General features: G+C 37.1%; 1 pseudogene; it reads right to left on the reverse strand.

Moving 5' to 3' along the window:
• Positions 1-6998: 6998 nt before the first annotated feature.
• LOC128577085 (RNA-binding motif protein, X chromosome-like) lies at positions 6999-9659 on the reverse strand (annotated as a pseudogene).
• Between the last annotated feature and the right edge of the window lie 1335 nt (positions 9660-10994).

A 10994-nucleotide genomic window follows, 5' to 3' on the forward strand; every position in this document is an offset into this window, starting at 1 on the left:
TCATCAGAAAGGAAGAAGTGCCCATGTCCTAGCAGCTAATTCCTGGACCGTCCCTGGTAGGGGTGGGTGGCCAATCCACATCCTGGGAAACTGCCGACTGGCTCCCCTGGCTAGACCCAGTGGAAACAATGGAGCAATCCGCCCGCTGGTAGTCCCTGGCTTAACCGCCAATCTTCTGGGTCAAGATATTTTAGGCAAAGCTGAAGCATGTATTACCACTGACCCCAAGATCCTTTATGACAACCTTTCAAACCATGACAGAATCAAGCAGCCGCCTCAACAACAATATAAAAGCCAGCCCAATCTGACACATAATTCGCTTCCTGAGCCAATTACACAATTTTTTCCCGGGGTTCACCCCCAACCCTAAGGGCCACTGCTCATCCCCCGGTATTCCAAATACAGTGGATACCCAGAGACCCTGTGTGGGTAGAGCAGTGGCCTCTTCCTACGACTAAACTCCAACAACTACTTATATTAATCAAACAGCAAATAGATCAAGGGCACCTAAAACCTTCTACTAGTCCTTGGAATTCCCCTGTTTTCATTGTTAAAAAGCCCAATGGTTCCTGGAGGTTTTTACAAGACCTTAGAAAAATAAATGATAACCTGGAGATTTTTACAAGACCTTAGAAAAATAAATGATAAAATGATCCCTTTTGGAACCCCCCAGAGTGGCCTTCCCTGGATCCCAGCAATTCCCTCAACTTACCACTTAACCATCATTGATATTAAAGCCTACTTCTTTTCCATCCCCCTTCACCCTAATGACACTGAAAAATTTGCTTTTTCCGTACCCTCAACTAATTTCCAAAAACCAGATTTAAGATTTGAGTGGACAGTATTGCCCCAAGGGATGGCTAACAGCCCCCCTATTTGCCAATACTATTTACCACATATTTTTACCCCATTAACAGAACACCCAGATGTATTATTCTATATTTATATGGATGATATCATCATAGGAAATCCTACTCCACATGGCCTCCAGGAATTTACCACTAAATGTCTTAACATTCTCCAACAAAATAACTTCCAAGTCACGCCCGAAAAAATACAAACTGTCCCCCCTTTCAAAATCTTAGGATCTATCCTTTCTTTAGATTCTATTTCCCCCATTAAGCCCCAGTTAGTCTTTCAAAACATTTATACCTTACCCCAACTCCAGAGGTTATTGGGAGAGATTAATTGGCTCCGACCTTGGATTCCCATTTCTACGGAAGAGTTAATTCCCCTATTAGATCTCCTTAGAGGCCATGATTTGGCCTCTCAAAGTGCAGTCCCGCCCCACTGTTTATCTATCCTCACAAAAATCCAACAATCCATAGATAAAGCCTTCCTCAAAAGATTTGACCCCCACATCCCTCTCACTCTTTATCTTTTCCGAGGGGAAACTTTATGTACTGCCCTCCTGGCCCAGGATGGAGAGCCTATCCACTGGATCAGTGGGAGGGATCCCCCGAGTGTATTCCATGATCAATCAAATTGCTGACTGCATCATTAAGGGAAGAGACACAGCAGTCAGGTTATTCGGTATTGAACCCCATTTCATCATTACCCCATATAGGGCAAAATACATGAAAATAAGCTTTTCAAATGAAAATTAACCAGGAATATAATGGAAGTATGAGATGCAAATAGCCTCAAGCACAAATGATAAAGGACACACTGCAACTAATATCATAGAAGTAAAATATCATCTGATACTACTATGAAAACTACTACTCATAAAAGCTACAAAATCTAGAGACAATGTATAAATTTTTGGAAACACACAGCAACATCCTAAGCTTAAAAGAGGAAGAAAGAGAAATGCTTAACAGACAAATAACAAGTAGCAATATTGAGAGATTTTTTTAATACAACCACCTAGCAAAGAAGCTCAGGACCATACTGACTCACAACCAAATTCTACCAGACCTACAAAGCATAATTGCCACCTATTTTACCAAATCTGTTCCATAACACAGAGGAAGAAAATCCTCACTAACTCATTCCACCAAGCCAGTTTCATTCTGATACCAAGCACAGGAAAGGACACAAAGGTAAAAGGAAAACTACAGACCAATATCTTTCATGATCGGAAGATGCAAAAATTCCCCAAAATACTAGCAAACCAAATCCAACAGCAAAACAAAAATACAATTTACCAAGATCAAGTGAGTTTTGTCCCAAGAATTTACCAAGATCAAGTGAGTTTTGTCCCAAGGATGCAAGGATGGTTCAACATACACAAGTGAGTAAATGTGATTCCCCGTATGAACAGAATTAAAAACAAAAAGCATATGATTATCTTAATAGATGTAGGAAAAGCAATTGATAAAATCCAGCACTGCTTCATGATAAAAACCCTAAAGAAAGTAGATATATAATGAACATACCTCAAAATAATAAAAGGTTTGTGTGATAAATCCATAGACAACATCATAGTGAATGGGGTAAAGTTGAAATTATTCCTTCTAAGAACTAGAACAAGACAATGGTGCCACTGTCACCATTTCTATTTGACATAGTACTGTAAGTCCTAGCCAGAGGGCTACAGAGCAATTGAATAAGATAAATTGGGAAAGAGGAGGTCAAACTATCCATGTTTCCTGATGATATGATCTTATATCTTGGAAACCCTAAAGCAGTGATTCTCAACTGATGCAACCTTAGAGGATTTTAGATGTACCACAACAAATTTAAAAAATCATTAATTAAGTTATTTTTTGAAAGAAGTCAAAGCACAGAAAGTATATTCTTTTTTTAACTCCTTTTTTTGATCAACGTAATTTAAGTGTGCCATGGAAATTTAACTACAGGTTCAAGTGTGCTGTAAAATAAAAAAGGTTAAAAAACTAAGACCCCCAAAGCAGATATAGTAAAAACAAAAATATATACATTGGACTTATTAAACTAAGAAACTTCTGCATAGCAAAGGAAATAATGTTCAGAACAAGTACAATATACAGAAAGGGAGAAAATATTTACTACACATTTGATGAAGGACTAATATTCAGACTCTACACATTAACTTAAACAAATCAACAAGAGAAAAACAACCTCTTTAAAAAGTAGGGGAAATATATTAACATACTTTTTTAGTAGAAGGTATACAAAGGTCCAATAAACAAAGGAAGGTATTCTCAACATCAGTAATCATTAGGGAAATGCAAACTAAAAACACAATGAGATATCTTACCTTTATCAGAATGGCCATTATTAAAAAGCAAAAAAAAAAAAAATCAATAGATGCTGGCATGTAAGCAGTGAAAAGGGAATACTTATGTGTTGTTGATTGGAATATAAATTAGTATCACCTGTATGGAGAACAGCATGGAGCGTCTTCAAAAAGATAAAAGTAAATCTCCCATTCAATCCAGTAATCTCAGTGCTGGGTATTTATCCAAATGAAAGAAGTCATAATATCAAAAAGACACCTGCATCCAAATGTTTATTACAACATGATTCACATTTATGAAAGTATGGAATCAACCTAAGTGCTCATCAACTGATGAGTGGATAAAGCAGTTTATAAATGAATGAACACATACGCTCACAGACCCACACACAGACCCACACACACAGTGGAGCACTCTTCAACTTTGAGAAGGAATTATATACTGTCTTCTGCAGCTAATTGGATGAAACTGGAGACCATTACCCCTTGTGAAGTATCTCAGGAACAGAAAATTAAATACATATGCTTTCACTTATAAGGTGGAGATAAACAATGAATAGATATGGTCACACAAAGTGAAATAACAGACATCAGAAACTATGAAGAGGTGAGGACGGGGGGATCAAAAACTATCTATTAGGTATGATGTATGTACTTCAAGCGATGGGCACACTAAAATCCCTGATCTCACCACTGTACAATCCATCCATATAGCAAGAATAACTTATACTCCCTAGATCTTTTCATATAAAATAAAATTAAACGATATAGGATGTGATATCTTAAGTACTTAAATATTTAAATGTAGATATATATTATATATATGTTATATATATGAGAGTTAAGATACTGTGACCTCACTGCATCATTTCACTTCAATGAAAATAATACAATATTTCATTACAGTCATGTGTTGCATAGCAATAGTTTGGTCAACAAGAGATGGTATATATGATAGTGGTCCCATAACACGATGAAGGAACTGAAAAATTCCTATTGCCAAGTGATATCTTGATTATTCTGACTCAGCGTAGGCCTAGGTTTATGTGTGCTTATGTCATAATTTGTTTTTCAAAAAATGTTTAGAAAGCAGAGTAAAAACAAAAGTTTTAAAAATTAAATAAAAGCTTATTCACTAAGGATATTAGAGAGAGAATATTTTTGTTTAGCTATACAATGTTTTGTGTTTTAAGGTATGTTTAATTACAAGCATCAAAAAGTTGAAACTTAAAAGTTTGTAATTTATAAATTACTCTATAAATTACTATAGAGGTTAGAGCAAGCTAATTTTTTACTGAAGAAAGACAATTATTTTTGATAAATTAGGTTATTTTTGATAACCTAAGGGTACAGTGTTTATAAATTGTACAGTGGTGTACAGTAATGTCCTAGGCCTTCAAACTGCTTCACCGTTCACTCACTGACTCACCCAGGGCAGCTTCCAGCTCTACAAGTTCCATTCATGGGAAGTGCTCTCTACAGGTGTGTCATTTTTCATCTTTTATACCATCTTTTTACTCTATCTTTTCTACATTTAGATATGGTTAGTACACAAATACTTACCAATGTGACGGAATGGCTTGCAATATTCAGTACAGTAACATGCTGTACATGTTTGTCTCCTAGGAACAATAGGCTGTACCGTATAGTCTAAGTGTTTAGTAGGCTATACCATCTAGGTTTGCATAAGTACAGTGTTCATACAGTGACAAAATTTCCTAAAGATGAATTTCTAAGAACATATCCCTGTTGTTAAGTGATTGATGACTGTACTTAATATTTTGTTAGACTAAAGCCTCTTGATTGGCTGGCAGTGAGTAACCCTCAAAAAATTATTTCTAAAAGTGGAGAAGTGAAAATATCCTACCTCCTGTGATCCAAAAGAAAGTCTGAGGCAGGTATTAGGAAATCATTTTTTTGAGTGATGCCTAATTTTAACTAAGTTATGCACATAGTTATATATAATTTTTCTAGTCTAAGTGTCAGTGTTTTGCTGGGTAAAAGAAACAGGATTGAAAGAACTTCCTCTTCTGAAATATGAGCCATAAATGTCACATGAACAGCTATCCATTCCTAAGTTTTGATTCAGTTTTGTAATGTGCTGGATAAATTTAGGTACAGAGAAGTGCCATTTGAGAATAATGCTGTACAATGCATAGCTTGCATGGCACACTTCATTGATTCTTCTAGGTATTTATATAATCGCCCTTTTATGCTAATTGAGTCTCCCAGTGTACACTTTGTTACCTTTTCTGCATATTTTATTAACAAAAAGTTATACCATGCTGATCTAATTTCATATTTCAGAGACCCAGCTGCAGAGATGCTGATGAAGCTACATAACTTATTAGCTTAACCGAATGCATAAACAAGCATTTCATCAATAATCAGGTTGCATATTTTAATAGAACAAGTTCAATGACTAATTTTTAAAAGTACAGACCAAACAAATTTATGTTCTTAATTTACTCCAAAAGGCAGGTTAGTGCTATTAAGGCTGGCATTTTTTAAAAAGTAATAGATATTTATGAACTTAAAAAGAGATAAATACCAGATTTTTCTTTTGCAATTTTCAGTACTTGCTCCCCCCACCAACCAGAAATGTCTTCAGAAATTAAGGATTGTCTTTTCTTTATCACCACTGTTCTGTTTACCAGATGGGCAAGGCAACAGTCCCTAGACTTATCCAACCATGAATTTGTCAAACATAGCAGCTGGGGACCTTCTAGGAGAACATGATTGACAGAGACTCAGGAATATAGACTCCTAGTTTTATGCTGGTGCATAGTTGCACCATGGCTGACTGGTTTCTAACTCAGAGGGTCAGTTGGATGGTTCAAAAATAGTTTCTTCACTATACATGTTGACACAATAAGTCTTCAAAGTATTACTTCAAAAATCTCATGCTAATTGACTTAAAGAAGGTTTTAAATTCTGGTATTTAGTTCAAAAACCTCTATTAAATAATGCTATGTACCCAAAACTATTCCAGGTATTGGAGGTAGGCTTGAGATCCTGGCTCTTGTCTTCCAGGACCTTATAATTTACAAGGGAGGACAGATGTGCCCCAATATAGCTAAAGGAACAGAGTGATAAGCACTAGACTGTAATCCAGGGTAATAGAAAGCAAGGGAAGGGGAAAGTAACCAAGACAGGAGTTGAAAAGGGGTTGAATGACAAGGAGAATTTGAGATGATCTTGAAGGGTAGGAAGGATGCTGGCATGGAGAGTTAGCAATGCCAAGCATCCAGGCAGAGGGGAAAGCATGTGGCATTTGAATGGTATTCTTTTTTTTTTCCCATTTGTTTTGGGTTTACCGGGTGAATAGCACTTTCCTTTACATAGGCATCTATTCTCAGGCTTTTCATACTGAGAACATTGAGATTTCAGTTTGAAGATACCCGGAAATCCTAAGAGTAGCATACCTCAATCACCCTCTAAAAGCTAGCTTGTTTGTATAGGCAGAATGATTCATCTCTCCCTTTTAGATGGCTAGATGTCTGTGAATTGCTTGCCTCATTTACTGGGAAAAATCAGATAGGAAGTGGCCTTTAGGGACACTTTTACCTAGAAAATTACAACACTTGTAGAACAAGTTAAGTCTCAACATTTAACATTTGCTTGTTGAAAGCAATGTCATAAAGTCAAATAAAATTAAACACTTTTTACTTTTCTCCTCACAAGAACATACAAATTATGGAAGGGGACTTAACAGGAATTTTAGAAAATATAACAGAATTTTTCCTTTTAGTAGTCCTTGGATAGTCATAACAATAGCTTCCACTTTTTGTTTGTTTCTTTGAACAGGGATTTTGGTCCAAAGTTTTGTTTGTTTCTAGTATCTGCTTCTGCCTCCCCCTCTGTCAGATTGGCTTCCTCCACAGCCACCACCTCTTGGTGCTTTGTGGCCTAAACTGCTGTAGGAATCACATGGAGGACACCCCCTCTTTCTTGTCTTCCAACCCGATCATGACCACTTGAGTAGAGATCACTTCAACTACTTGAGTAACTGTCTTGACCCATCATGTGAGCTGCTGTAATCATCATAGTGACTGCTTCCACCATAAGATGACAGGGGCCCTCATGTAGTGGAGAGTTACCATAACTGTCATATGAATCTCCACTTGGATGATCTGAATAGTCATGATCACAGCCATACCCATCTTTTACTACAGCACCCTGGATGTATAAGTCATCACATGAACTGGAATGACCATAATCACAGTCAGTGTAATCTCTTGGTGGTGGTGCATGATCTCTTGCATCTCAAGAACTTAGGTAATGTCTGCTTGAATAGCTGGCTTTAGCACAATAACCATCATCTCTTGGGGACAAATGAACATCTGTATGAAAGGGCAGGGGCTGCCTTCCAGGTGGGCCTCCATAACTATCTCTTCCATGTGATACAAGAATTCTTCTTCCCATTCCACTGCTGCTGTAAGCTGCTTCATGTAGGAACAATTCTTTTAGAAGGAGGACCCCCTTTTTAAGGTGGTGGTCCTCCCACTCCTTTACTGGGAGTGGTCCCCTGTAAGAACTTGTGTTAAAATTTGTGAATAGCCACTATCATCCATATGCCCTCCCTGAGAGGGAGGTCCCCTGGTTCCTCCACTTCCTCCTTTTCCAACCTTAGTCCTCTTGGAGGGCCTCTGCTCCTTGTGGGTGGAGGTGGTCCATGTCTACCACTTTCAAATGATGGTTTGGTGGTATGTTTCACTCTTGACTCCCTTTGATGGCTTTTCCATGTAAAGATTTTCCATTCATGTCTCCGGCTGCATCCTTTGCATCTGCTGGAATTTCAAAGGCAATAAAAGCAAACCCTCCTGATTTGTTGGTTCTCAAAATTTCATCAAAAGCACTTCCACTATTCATCCATATTTGCCAAATACTGCTTCAAGGACTTTCTCATTTGTTTCTGTATTGAGCCCACCAAGGAAGAGCTTTCCTAGAGACACCTGTTACAACCATTTTTTTCTTCGTGAGTTGGAGGTGTGATAAAGATTTTCAGCTCCCATGAGCTCACTGATAGGGTTTCCTAGCAGCTCAGTACAACTGGGGGTTGTCATGTTTGAGGACCAAACACAGAAGCCTGTATCATTACTGCCCAAGACATGAATCATATTCTTAATATTTCTTAAATATAAGTTCTTTTTCCATTGAAACATGAAAAAAGACTTTTGTTAAGCTTAAATATTTTAGGTTTGATGATACTTTCATCTGACAGAAATAAAAGTCTTGACATGCTGCCATTTTTCAAATAGTTGTTGGAGGGCACTTCTGCCTATACTGCATGCTTGGAAAACTTTAACTCAAACTGGGAACTGGGCCTCAGCTATGTAGGCAAGAGCAGAATAAATGAGGCAGATGTTTTATTGACTTCTGCTCATTTGAATCTGCTCGGTGCAGAAGGGAGACGTTGTTTGCCTCAAATTATTTAAGTGCCAGCATTTGTCACTCCTGTAATTCACTTACCACCACCAGATATGCAATTACTTTAACTGCAAGCCACTTACATCTTAGTCATTTCTACTGTCTAAAAATATGTCTGCTTTTATTCGAAGAGCTAAGATTGAAACTGTCACTTGGGACCATTCCAAAACTTTGCTAATTGTGCACATTAAGTAGAGCAATATTTAAATTAATTTCTCTTTTGAATTTTAAGAAGAAATGATCACTCATGTCATGTTAATTTATAAAATTCATTTCACATTATATTTTAAGAATAAGAATTGGAAGTCAGTTGGCCTGAAAGGCTACACAGCTTGTTCTGGTGTTGGACCTTGACTTACCACTTTAACTTATCCAAATGTGTTCTTTCATGATGACTTTCCTGAGGATTTGATCAACTTCAGCTTATACTACAACCCTCATAAGCTAGCACTGTGATGATTTCCCTGTTTTATTGGACACTGAGATGGAGAAAGCAATAGTTTGCATTCCACCATTCATGACTAAATAGAAATTTTCAACAGAATAGTTCATTCACCCAGAACTAGACAGAGTGACCCTTTTAGGTTGAGTTTGGGTGACAGATACTCAGAGTAGATTTTTTTTTTTTAAGATATGATGAGAAAGAAGTTGAGCAGTTTTCATTCAAAAATATTGAGGCAGAGTCTGGATGTTCCCTGGAATGACAGGATGATTTTGATGACTCATGGATGTGGATAAACAGCCTGGGATCCTCTGCCACGTGGTTGAGGTTTGGTTTCCAGGATAAATGAATCATGGCACATACCTGTTTGTTGCTAATTTTATCAGCTGAGCTATCCCTGGCATTATTTTTTGTTGTTGTTAGTTTAGTTTTTTTTTTTTTTTTGAAACTAAAAAAGGGATTCATTTTTATGTAGCTGCACCCAGTGCTGACTTGGATCAGCTTAGCAATACACAGGCTAAGAATGAAAAATCTTAGTTCTTTGTTTACCTTTATTTGCCTTTTGGGCTTCTTTGGTTTCTCTAAGAACCCTATGCCCTTTCCTGCCTCCAAGGATCTTCGCATGCTATTCTTAGTGTCTGTAATGCTCTCTTTCTAACCTCCTTTGCCTAGTTGGTCCTTTTGTCATCCTTCATATCTTATGCAAAAGCAGATCCTCGGGGAAAATTTCTTTGACATTCAAAGGAGACCAAGTCCGCTTTCTATGGTTCAAATCACCTTGGTCTTTTCTTTTGTAGCCTTCACTGCAAATGGTTAAAAAAAAAAAAAAACCCTGTCTTGTAATTATTTTTTCAAGTCTTCATGTCCTCAAATGCAAAGTCTCCAAGGACAGAGAATATGCCTATCACTGAACTCGCTATACTCCCAGCTCCCAAGTCGGTGGTTTATACAGAGACTCTTCAATATTTATTTGTTGCATGAATCATACAGATACAAAGGTGAAAACATAGACATGCAAGCCCTGATATCAACCTCTTTGATTCAAAAGTTTTTTCTCACAATTTATCTTCATTATTTTTACTTATACTGGGAAAATAACTAAGAGCTCCAAGGAAGGTGATGCAATTGGTTTACTGGAAAGTGTATAGTGTTAGTGGCTGTCAGACTTGGATTTGAACCTTGACTCCTCCTTATGAATTGAGTGATAATAAGAAATTTTTTAAATTTCTAAAGTAGGAATAGGTAACACTGCAGTCTTTTCCTCACATGCAGGGGGATAGTATCACGTATTGTTGAGTTACAATGAGGACATAGTAGGAGCTCAATCAAATCTTAACTGACTTCCTTCTCCCCCTTTTCTTTTCATTCTAAAGTACTTCTAGTGTGAGACAAACTAAATAAAGTTTCATAGTTTACCTTAATTTTCAAAGAGCACAAGACAATACCTAAAAGCATCAGTTTTTAAAGCAGAAAGAGTATTTGTACTTCCTGATGGCGGCCTGGGTACTATGAAGTCTTGGAACTAATTTTTGTTTCTGAGAATTGTCAAATACTACAACTATGGATCCCTTTGAAATATCTGATCAGGAACTGACAGTGGAAAGAAATATATTTTGAAATTAATGTCACATGTTTTTAGCCTTTGCTGAACAAAGGAAGCCATTTTTAGGTTTCTGATCAAGTGAGATTTCAGGACTTTTCCAAAAGAACACAGAATTCATGGCCAGTTAGTGATACAATAACTGTTTAACATATACTATGTAGCAGTTACTGTTTTAGCTAAAGACCAGAACATGTGATGTTAAGTTAAACTACTGGCCCTTGACTAACTGTGATGTTAAACAGAACATACTAATCACAATGACTGGGGAGAAGTACAAGGAGACAAGTTATGCACTGGAAAAAGAACTTGCAAAATGAATCAAATTTTGCCATGTGGAATATGTGGACTTCGTGAGC

Source organism: Nycticebus coucang, chromosome X (assembly GCF_027406575.1).
Source record: "Nycticebus coucang isolate mNycCou1 chromosome X, mNycCou1.pri, whole genome shotgun sequence".
NCBI lineage: Eukaryota > Metazoa > Chordata > Mammalia > Primates > Lorisidae > Nycticebus > Nycticebus coucang.